Consider the following 10,686-nt stretch of genomic DNA (forward strand, 5'->3'; position numbering starts at 1 on the left):
ACTTGTTAGAAATTTGAAGTCCAGGATCGGTCTTACTTTTCTGTCCTTTTTTGGGACCTAGATCCCTTAAATCTAGACTGTCTTGGACAACCCTTCCACTGCTGGTTGGGTCCATAGGAAACCTGCGATCCTTTGTTCCTGCGTGGGGAACACCCTGATTGGGAAGTAGTGGTCCAGCCTGGATTGGTTCCAACTTTTCGGGGAATAACCGACCACTCTGGTAAGGGAGTGATGTCAGACTTTTTTGGACGCAGAGTCCGCTTCCCTTTCTCTGAGCCATGATGCCCTTTTGATTATGGATGCCATTTGCGGCTGATAGCGCCACGCAACTAGTCGCATCCAAAGAGGTGTACACCACATAGTCTCCCACTCGAGAGATTTGATTGGCAAGCTGTATTGCCTCCGGGAGAAGGTTCCTGTTCCCAGTCGGGATACTGGTGGGTCTACTACAGGAGACTCAGCCCAATCTTCCCTCAGATCTCTATTTTTTGTTTTTTAACATGTACCCAGAGAAGCTGCCAGGTGGTAGAATTCGCAGCTGTATCCAGCAGGTCAGGATAAACTGTCTCTAGCGGTCGCTGCTGTCTTTAGACGGTGCAGAGTTAAGGTGATGAACCCTCGATCCACCATCGGCGGAGAGGGACCGTCCGCCTCCTTGCATCATCCGCTAAACAGTGGTGATGCAGTGGGGGCTGCTTGGACGCCAAAAGGGGGGTGCCTCTGTACATCGATGAAGTTCAAGCCCCCCGGGTGGAGAGGGCTAATTGTCCGGCAATGGCCTGGCTGCAGAAGAGGATACATGGAGGCGACACTCCATGTGCTTGTCTGTTGATGGTGTGGGGAGATCGGAAACTTGAAAGGATCCGTCGCCCCTGTCATCTGACAAAAAAGATGAAAAATGAAAAGGATTAAAATGAAAAAGGAATTTGGTCTGAAAACCAGACCCGGCATGGCATCCTACGTTGCGGGGGAAGATACATGGAGACGACACATGCTCGCCTGTTGGCTGAAAAGGATACCGCGCTGGCTTCCTGAGTGAATCGCTTACCTGTCATTCACCCGGACGCTCCCGGTCCAGGTGAATGACAAATGTTTTATGAGGGAGTTTAGACGTTTTGGAGGAGTTTAGTAGTTTTGAAGGACACTGCGTGATTCGGAGCAGAACCGGAGTGCTCGTCAACCTACAGAGGTTGGTTGACGGCTTCAATAAGTAAATCCACTATTTTCCGGAAAACTGGCAAGACCAGATCCAGTAAACCTCCGAATCATACTGAGAATCATCTGGTGAGAGATAGACCGCGAGAAGCGGTGCTCGCGGATCCCAAGGCATTTGATAGCTTGGTAGACGTACTACGGATCCGTTATCTAGACGCCTGCATGTTTCTAGACTGCTTGCGGCCCCTGTTAGCCAACGGCTCCCTTGTAGAGGAGGATCCATCTACCTCAGTCATGGGAGCTGCCCGATTTACAGAGGGATTCAATCGCTTCGGCCAGAGAAGCCATAAATTGCGACAGTGATGAAACCCACTTAGGAGAACTAAGTACACTGGGCTCGGCGACTGTGGAGGGCTCCTGGGCGTATTAGGGGTCGCAGTTTGTGTACCCTGCAAGGAATGCTAGAGGTATATACCAGCTCAACTCTAAGGCAGTGCAGCACTGCAAAGTTGTGCAGCAGAGCACTCTGTCTAAAAAGGGGGAGCCTGCGGGTATTGTGGCAGTGTAACACTTACCCAGTTCCTGTGCCCCTGAGAACAGTCGTTTTCCTATGTGGGGGCAAAAGGCAAAAAGAAATGCTGTACGCTATAGTATGGCGGCTTGTGGGACCTGCGTGCCTCCAGAGCAGCTTGCCCGTCACCTGAGTCCAAATATGGCCTCCATGAATCAAAGAAAACACTCTTGCAGTGGGCGAGAAGTGCCAAGCGTATTGCAGAGTGAAGAAGACTGTAATTGGGGACTCTAGACTGGTCATGCGCCTTTAAGACCAGGGAGTACACTAACCATAGTAGCCAGAACAATATTTCAAGTGACTGCAGTTTGTAAAGCCCCATTAACGTCAGTTATACTACTATACTACACTAGACTGGTGCGGCGAGAGTTTACATGGTGGCACCCCTGCAGTTACATGGAGAGCTCTGCATAAAAACAGCTAAAGAGGAGCCATCACTGGGGCAGAAATGTACAGTTTTTGCCCTCACCTAATTTCTCTGCCGGAGGTACTGCGGGGAGGGGGTGCGGGGGGAGAGTACAGCGCCTCCTTTCCCGGATCCTGAGTCCTTGAGTTCGCATTGGATTAGCGCTGCCCCCAGCGCTGAATGCCGCCGGGTCCTATGCAGCAGCCGCTTCCGGATGCCAGCTCATGAGGTGGTCATGGGGGGAGCAAGATGGCCGCCGAGAATATCAGAGCCACCACAGCGCGTCATAGTGCGGACGGGGTTAGGGGTTGCGGTCTAGTGAAGGCCAAAGCCGAGGACTAAATTCTTCGGCACCAACGCAGGAAAGGGCCGATACGTGCCCCCTGCTGCCAGGATGGGCCCCCTTATCAGCGCCGCCCCAGACCGCCTGTATGGAGCCCTCCAGCCCCGGCACTTACCCGGAGAAGCTGCCGGGTGGCAGGTAAGCCAGCTGTATGATGCAGGTCCTCTTGCTGCTGCTGGTCTTGGACGGTGCAGGGATAATCTTGCGTTGCGTTGAGAAACACGTGATGGTGTCTCCGCAGCTACTCTACAGGCATTTGCATATTTCCCATAAGGGATGGGGGCAGTGTTCTGGATCACTGCGTTGAGAAACACGTGATGGTGTCTCCGCGGTGTTGGGTGTTTTGGTCTCCCCGAGGTCAATCATCCGTGCCTTTACAGCCTTTTTACTAGGCACTGCTCCTAATAGCCAGTTTCCTACTCCACACTGATGAGGGGCAAAAACCCCGAAACAGCTGTCTGTGGATGGATACCATGCTTGGCATAGGTGGTTTTCCTTTATTGGATGTTTTCCTTTATTGGATGCTGCCCTTCCCGTGGTTGTTCCTTCCCGGGGAAAGGCCTGGCTATGCACTGCTTGCGTTGAGAAACACGTGATGGTGTCTCCGCAGCTACTCTACAGCCTCCTGGTGGCAGCAGCATAACAACCATGGTCTGTGTCCCCCAATGAGGCGAAGGAGAAAATACAAAAGTTATAGCTCTCAGAATAAAGGAACGCAAAAAAATCATTATTTTTTCTATTAAAGTTTTCATTGTGTAAAAGCACCAAAACATAAAAACACGATATAAATGTATCGCTGTAATTGTACTGACCCGAAGAATAAAGCTACCTTATCAATTATACTACAGAGAACAGAAAAAAAAATTCCTGAATTGCTGTTTTTTGTTCTTTCTGCCTCCACAAAAATCGGAATAGAAAATTATCAAAAAACGTCATGTGGCCGAAAATAGAAACAATAAAAACATCAAGTCATCCCATAAAAAAATAAGATGTCACATGACTGTCGGCTGAAATATGGAAAAATTATAGCTCTCAAAATATGTCGATACAAAAAAAGTTTTGCAATAAAAAGCGTCTCTAAGTGTGCGACAGCTGCCAAACATAAAAACCTGATACAAATTTGGCATCACTGTAATTGCACCAACCCGAAGAATAAAGTCATCTAATCACTTATACCGCACGAGGAACAATGTAAAAAATAAATAAAACCAATTCTTCACTTCCTGTTGATTTGTTCATTCTGCCTCCCAAAGATCGCAGTAAGGCTCAGCTCACATTTATCCTGCGCTCTGCGCTTACACTGGGGTTTCTGTGTGAATCTCTGAAATACGCGATTCAGATAGAACCCCTGGTCGGAAGATTGCCTATAATGACGCAGATGGAGGCACTTTGGACGCCGTCTAACCTTTGATCTGGTGGTGTCAGTCTTTTTAGGTCTGCATAAAAAATAGGTCTGCCAGTTTTTGCACTTTTGAAAAGAAGGACAATGCTGAACAAGGCCAGGGGGGAGTCCAGAGTAACTCTGCTGCCTTGGGGGTTTCATCTGAATCAGGTCACTCAGAGATTTAGATGGAAACCTCAAAGTAAGTGCTCAGCGTAGAGAGCCGAATAAATGTGATCCCATACGTTATTTAAATGTTCCCAATAAAAGCTTCAACTAATTCCACAAAAAAAAGCAAGTTCTCACTCAGGTCCGTCAACTGTTGATGGAAATATAGGGGGCTTCCATGTTATTGGTAGTACACATGCTCTAGAAAAGATACCTTGAGTGCTCCTGATAATCAGCTGTTCGGCACCATAGTTGCATGTGTCGCGGCGGTGTGACAGTGACAACACATGCATGGATAGCCTGTTTGTTGGGTTCTCCATGAATGTGTTGTGACTGTTACACAGCCGCAACACAGAACAGCTAATTATCGGGAGTGATCCAGGTTACCGAGGCAGCTATTCGGTAAGCACTATAGCTATTCAGATAAGTGCTTATCCGATGCTATTCAATCAACACTAATAAAGACAGCTCAAAGTCATATCGAAAAATTTTACCACTATCATGAAGTACCATGTGTCACGAAAAAAAACGATCTTAGAATCAGTGGGATTCGTTGAAGCATTCCAGAATTATAACCTCACAAATTGACAGTGGTCGGATTTAAAAAAAACTAGGCCCGTTCATTAACCTACAAAGTGACTCGGTCCTTAAGGGGTTAAAGCATGGAGTCTGCCACAGCAGGATCTGCTACCTGACAGTTTGCTCAGGATGCCCCCTCATTGCCATCTATATAATTCTAAATGTGATTGCCATTATAAGAAACCCCAATTTGGGTATTGTCTGCTCTTGAAATAGCAGGATTACTTACCGTTAATGCTCTTTTAATGAGTCCATGAAAGCACCCACTGGAGAGATAGGGATCTGCCCCAAGGAACAGGAAACCAAAAGAAGAATAAAAGGGGCGGTCCGCCTCTCCTCATCAGTTTAAGGGGTTAAAGCATGGAGTCTGCCACAGCAGGATCTGCTACCTGACAGTTTGCTCAGGATGCCCCCTCATTGCCATCTATATAATTCTAAATGTGATAGCCATTATAAGAAACCCCAATTTGGGTATTGTCTACTCTTGAAATAGCAGGATTACTTACCGTTAATGCTCTTTTAATGAGTCCATGACAGCACCCACTGGAGAGATAGGGATCTGCCCCAAGGAACAGGAAACCAAAAGAAGAATAAAAGGGGCGGTCCGCCTCTCCTCATCAGTTTAATTTTCAGAGTACCCGGAGGGCCGCCAGTATTAGTCAAAATATTTACAAATATATATCTTAAACTTATATACTCAATAGTAGTAATTCAATTGAATTTATAATTTAATAGGGAGGCATGTGACTGGGTGCTGTCATGGACTCATTAAAAGAGCATTACCTGTAAGTAATCCGGCTACTTACCCTTCGCCATGACAGCACCCACTGGAGAGATTTCCAGAGACCAACACCTAGGGGGGGGGGGGGGACCACCGTGCTGAGGATAGTCCTGCCAAAGTGTAGGTCAGAATTTGATGAAAGATCAAGCCTGTAGTGATTATAGAAAGTAGAAGGAGCCAACCACGTTGCTGCCTTACATATGTCCTCAATTGGAACGTTTCCCCTTTCGGCATAGGAAGATGCCATAGCTCTGGTGGAATGTGCCTTAACGCCCTCCGGAGGTTCCTTATTTTTCATGGAGTAGGCCAGCCGGATAGTGTCTCTAATCCATCGGGACAATGTGGCTCTTGTGACTCCATACCCCTTCTTTTTTCCCTGGAAGGATATGAACAGAGCCTACTCTGCCTCCAACTACTAGTTTTTTCAATATATTGTAAAACTATTCTCCTGACATCTAGAGTGTGAAATTTTCGTTCTTCAGGAGTGGAGGGGTCTAAAGAAAGTGGGAAGGTGTATCTCTTGTGACCTGTGGAATTTTCCTGCTAACTTAGGAAGGTATAAGGGGTCTGGTTTTAAAATTAGTCTGTCTTGAAATGTTAGAAGGTAAGGTGGATCTATTGATAAGGCCTGAATGTCGCTGACTCCTCTAGCCGATGTTAACGCTACTAAAAAGGCTGTTTTTAGCGACAAGTGTTTTAGAGATAATGTATCTATAGGCTCAAATGGAGGTTCTGTTAGAGAGTCTAGGACTAGGTTTAGATCCCAAGGAGCTACTCTAGGTATGTGGACAGGAGTAACTCGTTCACAGGCCGTGATGAAGCGGGACACCCATTTATTACCAGCAATATTATGGCCATAGAGGGCACCCAGAGCGGACACCTGGACTTTTAGTGTATTAACCGACAGACCTAACTCTTTCCCTTTCTGTAGAAATTCTAGGATAGATTTTATTGGAACTTCTGAGGGGTTTGAACCTGTATGGAACTGAAGAAACTTCTTCCATATTTTAGTATAAATCTTTGTAGTAGATGGTTTCCTGCTAAGCAGGAGTGTATCAATTAGACCTTTTGAAAACCCTCTGGAATTTAATATCTGCCTTTCAAATTCCAGGCCGTCAAGTGGAGGCTGTCCACTTGGGGGTGGAAGAAAGGTCCCTGAGAGAGTAGATCTGGGATTGAGGGAAGGACCCATGGATCTGTCACCGACATTGATTGCAGGCACGAGAACCATGGTCTCTTGGGCCAGAATGGTGCTATCAATATTATCCTGGCCTGTTCTTCCCTGATTTTCCGTATTATTTGTGGAAGCAGAATTATCGGAGGGAAGGCATATGCCAGTTTGAATTGCCAGGGTATTTGAAGAGCATCTAGAATGTCCGGGTGGTCTGCACGGGACCGAGATGCAAATTTCTGTACTTGTCAGACCTGTTTGCTATGAAACAGAACAATCTGGGGCCTGCCCCATAATAATGTTATTTTGTGAAAAATGTGAGGATTTAAACACCATTCTCCTTGATGTAGAGTGTGTCGACTTAGAAAGTCTGCCTGTTGATTGCTCTCTCCTTTGATGTGGACCGCAGAGAGGGACAACAGATGCTTTTCGGCCAGGATCAAGGTATTCTTTGCGGAAGACATTAGAGCGTCTGATCGAGTACCGCCTTGTTTGTTTAAATAAGCCACCGTCGTAGTGTTGTCTGAACAGACTCTGACATGATTTCCTCGAAGCTGTGGGAGAAATTTACGCAGTTCATAGTTTACTGCATTCAACTCTTTTAAATTAGATGAATATAAGATTTCTTCCTCATTCCATATTCCCTGGCAGAAATTATCCCTTATATGTGCGCCCCACCCGTGGGGACTAGCATCAGTAGTCACAGTGTAGGATGGCGTTATCACCCAAGGGACACCCCCGGTTAAATTCTTATTATCTTGCCACCACACCAAGGAAGCTAGGACCTCCTGTGATAACGTTATTTTTGATTCAAGGTGCCCTAGGAATTTTCTCTGTTCCCGAAGAATTTGGGGTTGCAATGTTCGGGTATGGAGTTGTGCCCACTGGACGGCTGGAGTACAGGAAGAAAGGGATCCTAATAAGGACATTCCTTCCCTCAGGGACATTCGGGGTTTGTGAATAGTAGCCGCTACTTTCCCCTCTATTAGACATATTTTTACCTGAGGGAGTAGACATTTTTGTTTTGTGGAATCTAGATGGAACCCTAGAAATATCTGGAGAGAAAGTGGGAAAAGTCTGGATTTTTCGGAGTTGATGATCCAGCCTAGGTTTTGTAAAGATGAGACATTGTCAGCTAAACGTTCAGCACACTGAAGGGATGAATTTCCTACAACTAAAAAATCACCCAAATAGGGGATGAATAGTGTCCTTTTGGCAAAGGTAGGCCATCACCTCTAAGATTACTTTGGTGAAGATTCTTGGTGCTGTGGAAAGACCAAAGGGCATGGCCGTGTACTGGAAATGATGAATCTCCCCATCGAGTTTTACTGCGACTCTGAAGTATTTTTGATATCTGTTATGGATAGGGAGATGGTAGTAGGCATCTTTCAAATCAATGCCGCCCATTTTACAATTTGGATAAAGGAGCTTAATGGTAGATCTAATAGATTCCATTTTAAACGTATAATTTTTAATAAACGTATTGAGTTTTTTAAGATTTATAATTGTTCGGAATGAACCATCGGGTTTAGGGATTAAAAATAATGGAGAGTAGAACCATCTACCCTCTTGTCCCTTTGGTACTTTAACTAAGACATTTTTATTTATGAGACTTTGTATCTTTAGTTCAAGGGCCCTTTGTTGTATTGGTGAGCTAAGGGCTGTTAAAACAAAAGAATCATGGGGAATTTGGAGGAATTCTATTTTAATTCCTTCTTTAATAATATTTAGAACCCAGGAATTTGACGTAATCTTTTGCCATTGGGGAAAGAAAAATTTTAACCTACCCCCTACTGGGGTGACTGGTGTCTTAAAGGGAACCTGTCACCCCGTTTTTTCGGTATGAGATAAAAATACTGTTAAATAGGGCCTGAGCTGAGCATTACAATAGTGTAGTTTGTGGACCCCGATTCCCCACCTATGCTGCCGAAATACGTTACCGAAGTAGTCGTTTTCGCCTGTCAATCAGGCTGGTCAGGTCAAAAGGGTGTGGTGTCCTCCCCCAGATCTTGCGTAGTTTTCCGTTGGTGGCGTAGTGGTGTGCGCATGTCCAAGGTCCAGATTCCTCTGCCAGGGGATTTCAAAGAGCGCGGTGTCCGTTATTGCATTGGTGATCGGTGGGCGCGGCCATCTTCCTTTGGCCGCGCGTGCGCAGAAGCGGCGCTGTGCTGGCCGCGACGCTCTGCTGGCCGCGGCTTCAGGAAAATGGCCGCCGCGATATCCATCTGCGCACGCGCGGCATCCCGCGGCCATTTTCCTGAAGCCGCGGCCAGCAGAGCGTCGCGGCCAGAACAGCGCCGCTTCTGCGCACGCGCGGCCAAAGGAAGATGGCCGCGCCCACCGATCACCAATGCAATAACGGACACCGCGCTCTTTGAAATCCCCTGGCAGAGGAATCTGGACCTTGGACATGCGCACACCACTACGCCACCAACGGAAAACTACGCAAGATCTGGGGGAGGACACCACACCCTTTTGACCTGACCAGCCTGATTGACAGGCGAAAACGACTACTTCGGTAACGTATTTCGGCAGCATAGGTGGGGAATCGGGGTCCACAAACTACACTATTGTAATGCTCAGCTCAGGCCCTATTTAACAGTATTTTTATCTCATACCGAAAAAACGGGGTGACAGGTGCCCTTTAATATTTATTGTCTCTACGGAAGGGGGGGCCTTTAAACATAGTACCACTCGGTTTTCCCTCTCTCGTGGCCCACCGCGACGGTCTTTCATTTTGCCTTCTTTTTCCGAACGGTCTCCTCCTAAAAGTCTTCCTATAGAAAGGAATTGAGGGGTCAGGGAAGGCTTTTTTCCTTTCTTTTGCTTTTTTGAGGATCTCATCCAAAGCTTTTACAAAATAGAAACTCACCCTCACACGGAATAGCACAGATCTTGGCCTTCGATTGTGTATCCCCCTTCCAACTCTTCATCCACAACGCACGTCTGGCATTATTTACTAGACCTACCGATCTTGCTGCGAGGCGTAGAGAGTCAGCTGATGCATCGGCCATGAATGCTGCTGCTGCTCCTCTAAATAATGGTATCGCATCCCGCAATCTTTGTCTAGAGACTCCCTGTTCGATCTGTTGATCTAACTGATCAATCCAGACAAGCATGGATCTAGCAGTGCACGTACTGGCAATTGTTGGTTTAAATATGCCCGTGGAAGCTTCCCATGATCTTTTTAATGACGATTCCGCTTTCCGATCCAGAGGATCAGAGAGTAGGCCTGCATCTTCAACCGGTAAAGCTGATTGTTTTGAAGTGGAGGCGACCGCTGCGTCCACTTTAGGAATCTTAGTCCATGATATTAGCTCATCGTCATTAAAGGGGTACTTCCTTTTGGAGGCTGACGGGAGAAAACCTCTCTGGTCTTGTTTTTCCCATTCAGTCTTTATCAATGCCTTAACAGCAGGAATTACTGGAAAGGCTCTTCTTTTTCTCTCTGCTAACCCTGCAAACATGATGTCTTGTGCAGTTTGGTCATCTTTTGTATCCTCACAATCTATTGTATTCCTGATGGATTTTACTAGGTTGTCAACCCCATCAAGGGGAAAACAAGACCGACCTTCAATGTCAGATGGTACTGAAGAATAGGATGACGTATGCGAGGAGTCTGAGTGGATGACGCCTTCATCATCGGACTCAGAGCTGGATACTACTTTCTCTTTACTGGATTTCTTAGGGGGTGCGCTGGCTTGTGTAATGGCCTGTAACTCTTCCCTGATTATGTCCCGTATATCTGTAACAGACATAGATGGACTCTGCATGGTTTCAGTAACACATTGGTTGCAGAGTTTTTTAGGGTAGGAATCTGGGAGAGGTTCATCACACAATGCACACTGTTTGTGTTTGGATTTTTGTTTCTTTTTGGCCTGGGTGAAGAAGATATTGTGGAAAAGAGTGTCAGCTTTATAGGCAGAGGTTTTTTACACTCACCCAGTGAAGCTGTACGGTACCGGATCAGGTGGCCGAAGCGCCTTCCTGGATCTAGAATCCGTGGCATCGCTCCTGCGGCTGGCATCTGAGGACCTCCTGCTGGCTGGATCACCTGCTGGGTCCACCGTCTTGCCTGGGGATGACATGTTGCATCGCCTGTGCGCTCGCAACTATCCCCTTTTATAGGTA

Source organism: Ranitomeya variabilis, chromosome 4 (assembly GCF_051348905.1).
Source record: "Ranitomeya variabilis isolate aRanVar5 chromosome 4, aRanVar5.hap1, whole genome shotgun sequence".
Lineage (NCBI taxonomy): Eukaryota > Metazoa > Chordata > Amphibia > Anura > Dendrobatidae > Ranitomeya > Ranitomeya variabilis.